Source organism: Ipomoea triloba, chromosome 4, assembly GCF_003576645.1.
Source record: "Ipomoea triloba cultivar NCNSP0323 chromosome 4, ASM357664v1".
Lineage (NCBI taxonomy): Eukaryota > Viridiplantae > Streptophyta > Magnoliopsida > Solanales > Convolvulaceae > Ipomoea > Ipomoea triloba.
The window spans coordinates 27,497,404-27,508,796 of record NC_044919.1 but is presented as its reverse complement, the minus strand read 5'-3'; positions in this window follow the sequence as shown (position 1 = coordinate 27,508,796).

The window sequence follows — 11,393 nt, the reverse complement described above, 5'->3', positions numbered from 1 at the left end:
GGCATAGGAGGGTAGTGCCTGTATCACACTCTTAATAAGGACTTCTTTACCGGCTCATGTCCAACTTAAGAGCTGCATAACCATCTTTGCCCTGCCTCTTCCTCTTAAGATACTGATGAGTCTCAAAAGCTACTATAATATTGTCGGTAATCATTTTACTCGGAACAAAGGCACTTTGATTCTCTGCAATAATTCTTTCTAACAGCCCTTTCAATCTATTGGCCATTACTTTTGCAACAATTTTGTAGGCCACATTGCAAAGAGCAATAGGCCAAAGATCACCCATATTTTCAGGAGTATTCTTTTTAGGAATAAGAACAATGTGTGTATTGTTTAATCCTTGCGGCAGTTTCCCTGAAGAGAGGAAGTCATTGCAGAGGTTGATCATATCATTACCAATGATGTCCCAAAAGGCTTGGAAGAAACCGGGATTGAAGTCATCTAGGCCGGGGGACTTATCGGGGTGCATAGAAAAAACTATCGATTTTACCTCATCTCCAGTGAACGGTTTCAAGAGGAGTTGATTGTGGGAATCATCAATTTTATGATTGATACAATTTAAACCTGGGCTTAAGTCCCCACTGGCAGATTCAAAGAGAACATTAAAGTAATTGAGAATTACCTCATTAAGAGCAGGCCATTTATCAATCCACACCCCGGTTGAATTCCTGAGCTTAGAGATGTTATTGTTGTGCTTCTTCTTAGTGACAGATTTGTGAAAGAATTTGGAGTTTAGGTCACCATTCTTATGCCAAAATGCTTTCGCACGTTGCTTCCAAAAGGTGTTTTGCGGGTGAAGGAGATTAATACAATTCCTTTGAGCATCGGCAAAAGCCTGAATACTTCTGTTGTCTGTTCTACTACGGAGGGAACACATATGACAAAGACACCAATTAATTCTGGGTTGAAAATTAGTAGACAAATTTCTGCCCCACTCCCATAGAGCCTTGCTGTAGGTCGCAAGTCTATCGGTGGTATTTGTTCCCTTCGTAGAGTACCATGTTTCAGAGACTAAAATTCTGCAGTGTGATTCTTTTAACCAGATATTTTCGAATTAATTCCTCCTTTGCCTTGAACGAGAAGACGGAATTGGCCGCATGATAAGGGGAAGATGTTCGCTAACTAGGGTAGCGCAAGATTCTGCCACTGCCCTGTCGAATAAATTCAACCAAGATTGGGAAACTAAGATGCGATTGAGGCGTTCTTCAACCCATTGAGGCATATCTCTGCCTCTTTCCCAGGTAAACTTGTGTCCTTGCACATCCAGGTCACTCAAATCACAGGTTTCATGAGCCAGCGAGGGTGGGGATGGCGATCGTTCTTCTCGTCAGGAGTTCTGGTGCCGTTGAAGTCTCCCATTAGAACCCATGGGAGTTGGCTACAGGATAAGAAATCACAGAGAATATCCCATGAATTGCGACGTCTACTTCTTTCTAGGTGCCTATAGAAGCCGATGAAACGCCAATGACCAGGTTGACTGTCGAAAGAGATGTTGGCATCAAATTGCTTGATTAGACCACATGAGAGATAGCCCACCACTACGCCATGTGCAATTCACCACGAAAATACAAGAGAAGCCCAATTTGGATTTTAAGGCCTGAAGCTTATTTTGGGTTAGAAGAGTCTCGATGAGAAAAATAAGAAATGGCTTTTTTTGGTGGATTAAATCCACAAGAAATTGAACTGTCGCAGGGTTGCGGAGCCCGCGAAAATTTCAAGCAAGAAAACTCATTGGTCTAGGTGGGCCTGTGAAACAAGACCCGCCGCCTCTAACAAGTTTTTTGGCCCACCTGATGAAAAAGAATCCTCCTCCATTAAAGAAAAACCAGCAATAAAACTAGTCCCAGCATCAAGTTTCTTACGTTTGAGCCCAACTATGTCATTATTGTTATCTGAGGGTACCCACGACACAAGCCCATTGATTGAGACTGAATTGAGGTCAATGGCATTGCTGTCAACATGCATTAAATTATCATCATACGTCTCCAGGTTGAGCTGATGTCTCTTGTTCCATCTGATTTGAGGTTTCCTTAAACTGAGTGTCAAACTGGGTGTTGGGGATGGCAGAGTCGAAAGTGGCACTCTGATATTCCCCATTTGTTTTCCGTCTGGGAGGCTAACCACTATTCGCATGAATCCGGTGGGGATCTTCGACCGGTAGCCCTAAGTTCCCGGCTATAATTCCTCTCAAGTTTTTCCATGTTGCTATCGAAGAGAATATCGCATGAATTTTCATTGTGCCCGATTAGTCCGCAGATGAAACAGAATCTGGTTAGCCTCTCGTATTTAAAGTCAATGTAGAAAGCCTCACCTCTAGGAGGTTTAACTCTCATTTTCCTCTTAAGGGGTTTGATAACATCCAACTGAACTCTGACTCGCATAAGTCTTCTCCACAGGCCATCCATGTTTGCTTCATCAATCATTCTAAAGGAACCAAGGAAAGCTCCAATCATCTCTGCAATTTTCTTCGTTTGCATGCTCGGAGGAATGTTATACGCCTGGACCCAGAAGACTGCGTGGATTAGTTAAGCTTCATGAGGAGAGTTATTTGAGCCGATCTGTTTAAGCAATAACATGTTCTGTTCATAGGACCAATGACCATTGTCTAGGATTTTCTTTAGACCAAGTGCATGGAAGAAGTAGAAGATGAATATGTTGGAGGAGACTTCCCTTGCCATCATCCCTTTCTTAGGACGCCATATTGTAGTCATGGTATTCTTCATAAAGTTGAAACTGTCGGCAAATGGAGTTAGGCAACATCCATGCAGCAGCCAAATTAGGAAGTTGCCAACTTTGAACAAGAATGTTAGGTAGCCAAACTTTGTTGAACAAAATATTTATTGTTTGGTCCTTACATTTTAGGCTAATTACAAAATGACCCCAAATCTACAACTATAAATAGGGAGGTCATTTGTCATTCTAGTCATCCCAAATCATTCTATTCTTCCCTCATATACTAGAGATATTAGAGAGTTTGTTGAGTGTATTTCTCCTTCCTAGCAAGAGAGAATTATCCTTGTTTTCTCCTTGTTAGTTAGAGAGTGGTTGTAACTCCTATTTTCTCATAGTGAAATTCTTCTACCCTTGCCCGTGGTTTTTACCCTAATTTGTTTAGGGGTTTTCCACGTAAAATCTGTGCCTCATTTATTTTTCTTTCTCAAATTATTGTTGCAATCTGATCTATCCCACTTCCGCGGGCGCAACAGAAACGAGTTGGTTTTTCAATGAGGAGTTTACCAGCCAGAATGAAGGGAGTTTCAATCTTAGAAACAATGGTGGTATCTTCTTCAATGGAGAACTCGATTTCCTCCTCATCCCTTAGGGACAATGTCGCGTACTCTTCTGCCAAATCTATAGGTTGCTTACTGCTTGAAGCCATGGTAGGGGAAAAGTGTATAGGGAGAGTGTTGATAGTGCAATGGATGAAACACAGTATGTAGGAGGATAAGGGGTGTTAAGTTTCCTTTAAGGTACGAGGTTGGTGGACAGTAATGGTAAATGGTAGTACAGAATCGGGAATGAAAATTTTTACACCTATTGATCTGCAGTCAATTGCTATACCACTGAGCTATGAACCCTTGTTATTCAGCACAATTCTACTAGCTAGTTACCTACTTTTGGTTGACTTCATTCCGATCTACTTCTTCCTTATTTTGCTTCCTCTCGATTTTCCTTCCTTCCAGTAAAGGGTGAAATTTGTAGTGTACAAGAATTGAAAATATGAGTTTCTATATTATTAATATAGTTAGGCAGACGTCAATTAAATATTCACAAGTGCTCAATTAACTCCTTAAGTTTAAAATAAGAGTTAATTTGATACATAAATTTCTTAAAAACTTTGCATTATTTTTCATTTTTTTTTCGGTTCCATCAAATTGCTAGTACATAACGGAAATTTAATTTTTTTTTAAAAAAAAGTTGTTGACATGGAATTTGTTAAGACTATAAATCAAAACCAAGCAAACCCTATCAGTATGTTCTTTATCTTTGACTTCTTTCATCAGCTTCGTCTCCTCAAAATCATATCAGCTTCGCTCGTATTCTTGGTTTGCAGTGTCTTCATCTTCGGCTTCATCAGGTGCGCCAAATAACTTGGAGTATGAGCATGAGCATCCGATGTATTGTCGTTGTGGATTGGAAGCCCCAATTTGCACAACTTATGATTCTAGGTGGAAATTTGTTTAGTTTCTAAAGATGGAATGTGCAAATATGTATATTATTTTTACGAGTTAATTCCATTTTTGGTCTTAGATTTATAGGTGACAATCCACTTTTAGTCCTTTTTTATTAAAACATCCTCATTTGGTCCTAGTATTATTGCGACATGACCATTTTTAGTCCTCCATCAACAAAATCGTCGAAATATCGTCAAATACAAAGACATTTCAATCTTTTTTATACAAAGTATGTTGAACCGCTATATTTTTTATGTTTTTTTTTTTGAAAACATCCATAATTGAAGAGCGAAATGCCCTTGTATTTAACGATATTTTAACTGTTTTGTTGATAAAGGACCAAAAATGGTCACATCACAATAATACTAGGACTAAAAGTGGATGTTCTAATAAAAAAAGGACTTAAAGTGGTTTGTCACCTATAAATCTAGAACAAAAAATGGAATTAACTCTATTTTTACATTATTGGTGTAATTTTTGGAATGACCGATTTAGTAAATGTGTTTGAAATCTTTTCAGGAGAGGTATGAGTGTAATTTTTTGCTTGAAAAGACCAAATTTCAACTACTAAAGAAAAAATGAGAATGATGCATTTGTAATGGAAGTTTTTGTTGGTCACCACAAGTAGAATTGGAGTGATGCCACACCACTTTCGGTGGATTGAAGTTATGTAAAGAAAAATATTATCTTGTTAGACGCCATGTCAAAAACTAAAAAAACAAAAAGAATAATTATTTTGTCAGCTATTTCAGCTTAATTAGACGCAATGTCATCAAAACTGGATGGGACCTGAAAAAATTGTAAATGCAATATTTTAGGAAGTTTATGCCCCTGATTGGTAAATGACTGTTAGTTGATATATCAAATTATTTCTTATTTTAGACCAATGAATTAATTGAGCACTTGTGAATAATAGATATGCATATTTGACCCTTGTATCATACGGCAAATTATTGCATGGACCATGGTCCACACAGCTGTGTGGACCAAAAATAAAAAGTACATTATTTTTGTATTGAAGGTACATTATTTTTGTACTGTAGGTACATTATTTGATAGTATATATCAAATAATGTACCTTTAGTACAAAAATAATGTACCCTAAAATAATGTACTTATAATACAAAAATAATGTACCTTCAGTACAAAAATAATGTACTTTTTATTTTTGGTCCACGAACATGGTTGAAACTTGCTATATTTTGCGATGTAATTTGGTGTGGAGTTTATTTCAAACATGCAAAGAAGAAGAAAAGGTTGAAATGTTTAACTGATTTTTTAAATAAAATTAAAAATTTTAAAAAACTGCCACATAATAGTCCAAGTCATTAAGGTTATCGGATGCTTACAGACATAACTACTTTTTCAAAGTATTGAAGGTTTGAACTCACCACCTCCCGTATAAAGGGAAGGGTTTGATGCCACTGGACCACAAAGTCCTTTGTAGAATTTAGTACTTTTAAGAAGTTAATTGCATTATATTTTTTATAAAAGGTTCAGTAATTCAATTGTATTTAGTTGTATAGTTCAATAGTATATCTTTTAGCATTTCAAGCTCGCTGATACATACTAACAACCTTATTATTAAGGAAGGCGCAAATATGATGTCCAATGCTACAAAATTTTCGTCTAGGCGTCGACCGACCGCCTAGCATATCACCATAATTGGTGGTCTAGGTGGCCAGCCGGTTAGATGGCCGTAAGCGCCGACTAGACCTCTTAGGTGCCGACTAGGCCTCCTAGATAGGCACGGGTCGATTAGCTATTGTTCTTTTTTTTTTTTTTTTAAATGAGTTATTCATCGTTTTGAGCAAAATAACCTTAAATTGTTCAAACTCTAGATGTTTTTTTAGATTAATATTTAATATTTTAGTATTAACTATTAAAATATTTTATAATTATTAGTCTTAAAAAATTAAAAAAAAATTAAACAGATTTATAAAATTAAAAAAAAAATACATCACACCAAGACGCTAGCCGCTAGAGGCCCGAGACGTTCGAGGAGCGCTTAACAATTTTTTCAACAATGATGATGTCCCTAACAAAAGTCACAAAAAATATTTACAAACGGAAAATACTTGGTATACTCCCAATTTGTATTCCCTCTCGCATGATTTTGATGTAGTCATTTTTCTATGGGTCCACGTGATGAAAATAACCAATCTCTTCTCCAAAAAAGGTTGAATCCCCAACCGCAAGAACTCCAACGCCCCGGCCCGACAAAGCTTCTAAGATGATGTAAATCATGGTAATTCAACTAAACACAGAGTCTAGACATTTGCTCACTGCGCACAAAGAGCCTCTCACTTTGAGAGGTTGCTCCACACTGCCGCTGGTGAGTCTTGATCCCTGGTTTCTTCTCCCAAACTTCACCTTTGTGGCCAGTTGAGCTGCTCATGCAGAAATAAAAATAACCAATCTCTGTTTATCACCTTAGGGAGTAGAACTAATAAGGGAGTAGAATTTGAAAGTATGTATAATTGTATAGTAGAACTCAAACACAATCCGACATTCATTGTCTGCAACAAAAGAAAGTCAAATTAAAATTGGTGTGCAGAGGTCAGGTCTGGGGTTAAGTCTGATCATCATCACAAACGGCAGCGCTGCGCCACCTTCGGCAGCGATAGCATATTGAGGACTGCAGCAACGGCAACAACTATATTGGATCCTATGTCTAATGTCTAATCTCTGCACCCACTTCGTACCCGACTACCTTCCATTGACTGCAACAGTGACTTCTACTTCTACAATGTGCCAATAAGGATATATTCTTTAATCTCTATTATTAGACTATTTTTAAATACTCTCACTTTTAAAAATAGATCTCACTCCCATATAATTAAATTTGTAATTCATTCATTATTTTATTTACGTCTTTGAAATATTCTCACTCTCAAGAGTAATATCATTGTCACAATACTATAAAATTACAAATTAATTAAAATAAATAAAGTACAAAAAGGTTGTCATGCCGCAGCTTTATATTACTTAGCAAACTTGCAATTGCAAGCTTGTTATACACCTAAGCATAAAAAAAAAAAAAAAAATCAACTTTAACATGTCATCTCATCTTGCAAAGGCTATCCTTTCAGATAAAGATAGCCTTAGGAATGACAACGACAACGGATAGAATATTATTTTTTAAATCTTTCATGATTTTGATTCTCATTAGTTATAGAATTGTTTGAACCCATCTCAAACTCGATTAAATGATACGTATACCCGTTTATGCATGCACAAGTACCTGAACTTATCTCAAAATTTGTTTAATATATTTTAAAATAATTTAAATATAATTGTTTAATACATAATTGGTTCTACAAGTTTGTTCAATTTAGCATGAAGTTTTCATAAATATAAATAAATAAATAAATAAATATATATATATATATATATATATATATATATATATATATATATATATATATATATATATATATAAGCAATACAAAAAAAAAAAAAAACTAATACTCCGTAATATACTCTATATATATATAAATGAGGATTGAGTACAGTGTATAAGTACTCAAGTACTACCAGAACTCGTGACAAGTATTATTTTCTTTACCTGAACCATCTCAAACTTGTTTTTATTAATATTTAGAATGTCTAATACCCAAAAATACCTAACCCGTTACCATCACAATCTATATATATTATCTCCTCATTTCTTCATTTCTTTGCGTATAGCACTACATTATATTTCTATCCGGCCTCAAGCATTGCCGCTTAATGAACTGTACCTGTAATTCATTCCATCTTCAATCAGTTAGACAATTAGATTAAGAATAGTCAATTTGAGACATAATTTTAAGTGAAATCCAAAATGTAGTTAAAAGATTCTTTTAATTACATTAATTTCATATATTAACATGGTCAAAATAGTTAATGGTGAATGAGATGGTTGCACACCACTCATGTCGCAAGAATTGTCTTGCATATATATTTAAAAATCATGAGACAGTAAATGAAGGTATATGACAATCTATCCATAATGTTCCATCATGAAGATGTAACAGTCAATTTTGAGTTATTATTGAAGATCAAACGGTGTGATTTGGACACCAATCTCTAATATAATATTAATTTTTAACAAATTATTCTGTAAACTTGGTTCACCTTATAAGATGAATTCAGGTCCATGGTATAACTATTGCTAGTTTTCTTACATCTTCTTTGCAGCACAATTCCTTTTATGTCAAAGTGTTGGATCATAGGTTATTGGTGCATATGTGTGTCCTATGAAGTACAAAAACCTAAGATATCTCAATATATCTTTAAAATAAAACAATAAAAAAGCAATTCACCCAAAAAAAAAAAAAACAAAACAAAAAATTCACACACGAGTACAATCTTTTATCAACTTTACAAAAATTTGCAATGTTATACTTATGATTAAATATTTCATTGTGAGCTAACTTTTATGATGGAGTTAGAGTATTAGAGCATCCACATTAGTGGATGTATTATGGAAAGGCTTTTGCAGAGAAAAAATATGGGTGTAGGTTTTTAGACTAATGGGGATGTGAGTTTTCTTATTGTTTTTTCTCCTGCAAGGAACACGTACATATATTTTTGTGGGACTAGGCAAGGGAAAAAGGAAGCAGACACCGCCCTGCTGTGCATGAGGCGCATATTTCGCGCCCAATTACACGCGCCAACTGAGCGCGTGTAGTACTTTGTTATGTTTTGTTTTTTTCTTTTTCTTTTTGCGTCAGATTTTGCTTTTCCCTTTTTTTTTCTCTCTCTCTTTTTTCTTCTTCTCTTTCTCTTCTCTTTCCTACTTGGCTTGCAAAAACCCAGTCGTTATACCGTGGTTACTGATACTACAGGTCATCTCAAAAGATAGTGTCTTACATTTGTTTTTATATTATCGAATGAAACTGTAATTAGTTATATATCGAAATGTAACTGTCGATGTGTTGAAATGTAACTGCAGTGTATATGAACTGATACTGAATAACGGTTTCACATTTATGTTTTTTATATTATCGAATGAAACTGCAGTTATGTGTAACTGCAGTTTGTGTTGAAATGTAACTGCAGTTGTGTTGAAATATAACTGCAGTGTATATGAACTAAAAGTGAATGGCGCGGAAAGGAGGTGGTTTCATCTGTCTGTTTTCATTAATCAAAACGACGTCGTGGATTGTGGACCGCGGTCCACGATATAATTTGCGCAAAAACCAATGTAAAATCCAAACTAATGAGGATACTCTTAGTTTGAGTGTCTCTCACACACATCGAAGCAATAATATTACTCCATAATTAGTAAATTAAAAGTTTAAATATAGATGACTAGACGATATTACAAAGTACATTAAGGTATAGTGTAGTAGTCATGATTGCATCGCACCAAACAAAATGTGTCATTTAGCTTGGGACGGGATCCACAGACGTACAACTGTGGGCGTCTAAAAAAAATGGATAGTCGTCCCACTAATAGCAGTAAAAAACAGTTTGGGTAGTGTTGCAGACTTAGCATCTGATCTGAGCTTCACTTCTTTTTTTTTTCTTTTTTTTTTTTTGATTGTTCTATTATATGTAATTGAAAGACAGCAAAGCAGGATCAGAGCTACGCATGTGCTCTGCATAGTACGTACAGAAGCAGTTGGATAGCAATTTCTGACAACTCATTCACGTTTCATCGGTATTACTTGATGAATCAGCTAGCAACCAACTTTTGCACAACATTATTCAATTTAGAGCATCCTTAATAGTTGTGTTTTTTTATATGTGTGACTAGAAAAGAGAAGATTGAAGGGGAGAAAAAAATATATGTTCGAAATATGAGTTATGATATGTAAGGATTTTCTCCTTTGTTATTTGTCAATTCTAATGGTAAAATAATAGAATTTTTTACCAAAAATTAATGATGGCAATCAAATGAAAGTCATAGATATAGTATGACAAATTTAAAAGAATAAGATTTAATGTGACAATGTCATAATAGTCGAGGATTAAAAGTGGAAATTGCTCAAACTCATGGATGTAATATGACAAAATTAAAAAATTATAACTAAATGTAGCAACACCACAATAGTTGAGGACTAAAAGTGGAATTTGTTCAAAGTCAGGGATGTAATATGACAAAATTAAAAGAATAGGACTAAATGTGACAATGCCACAATAGTCGATGACTAAAAATGAAATTTGTTCTTATAACTTTCGATGTAATAATGGTAAATATTTAATCTTGAAAATAGGTATTAGAACAAGTTCTGAGCAGTTGAGACTAGCAAGTGTTAGAGAAATTGCCTACGTTAGTAAGTTGGTTGAGCAAGTTGATCGAAGTGAGTGGTGGACTCGTTACTGGTCCTCTAACCCACCGTTCTTAGAAATTGAACTTATTGTTCAGATTATTGGTTCAATTAAGTTATCTTATAACTCAACAATTAAAATTTACGTAGTATTAATTTAATGTATCCGCTTCATGATAATTTAAATTTAAAATATATGTAACCTATGTTTAAATTTATACCACATCTTAAAAACTTGTATATGTATTTGACCAGGACTAATCTCTTGCTTCTTTACATTATTTTAGATGGGCAATGTAATAAGATTTCTATCTAACTTTCTTGGATCGTTTATTTTCTTCGATCAATAGAATGTGCTATAAGTAGATGACAACAAACTTTTTTTTTTAAGTCCTAATTAGGTGAACAATGACATTCCTTATTCAATTGTTCCAGAATATAATAAAAACCCATACTTTTCCATATGATGTGGTTTCTTTTTATTTTATTTTTATTATTTATTTTTATTTTGACTTAATATCAGTTGGGATCCTTTAAGTATAATTTGTGCAGTGACATTGTTACCTTCAGTCCTAAAATTTTAATTTAACCAGGCATATATAGTCCTTCAACTTTAAAATTTAATTAACCACTTGTGATTTTTTAGTTAGTTTAAGTAAAGGCAAAGTTAGGACCATGGATGGTTAAAATTTTAAAAGTTGAATGACCACGAATGGTTAAATTCGAAAGTTGAAGAATTACTGGTGATTAAGTTAAAAATTTAGGATTAAATGTGATGGTGTCACTTAACTCGGAGGACCTAGCTAGTAGTAAAACTTCTTTTTTTTTTAATATTTTATAGTGTTTAGCTTTCTTCACAATTAACTTTTATTTTTGAATTTCTTTGTTGTTTAATTTTTTTTCTGGGTTACGAGGAAAACTCATAATCACTATTCTAAGTGTGTATATTTGGTAAATT